We start from the raw sequence: 587 nt of genomic DNA, 5'->3' as shown, positions 1-587 counted from the left end.
TAAAAATATATTTTTCAAATAATGCAAGTTAAAAATGAGTGCAAGATAACTTCGGGCCATTAATAACAATAAAATAAAATGATCTGGAGGACCGGATATGATTACCCGGAGGGCCTTGACTGTGACACATGTGAGATATCAGAATAGAGCTGTGAACGAAAAAGCCTGGAGAAAGATTCACCCGATTTGAACTGCATTTCACATCAAGAATCTTCCAACAATGAGTACATGCACTAGTCTTGGGTAGCAACAGTCCGGTGTGAACACCATAGTGTTGAAAGCATGTCACACGCCTGGTATAAACAGAGACTACTTTATGTTTTTTTTTTATTGTGCATTTTTTTGGCATCTGTGACTTATAGTCCGAGAGACTTCCAATAATACAGTTGTTATAACTTCTATTTTCATACTTGATATGCTTTATAACATTTTAATTAAATACGTTTTGAAAATATCTTTAAAAGGTTTTGAAGTTTACTGCCTTGAATACACTGACTGGTGTTTTTTTTTTGTGTGTGTGCGTGTGCTGGTTTTATTGTGAAGGTTCGGAGCGGAAGTCGCGCCGGCTCCGTCTGCCTGTCACATAT

This window comes from Oryzias melastigma, linkage group LG24, assembly GCF_002922805.2.
Source record: "Oryzias melastigma strain HK-1 linkage group LG24, ASM292280v2, whole genome shotgun sequence".
Taxonomy (NCBI): domain Eukaryota; kingdom Metazoa; phylum Chordata; class Actinopteri; order Beloniformes; family Adrianichthyidae; genus Oryzias; species Oryzias melastigma.
This window is presented reverse-complemented; position numbering follows the sequence as displayed.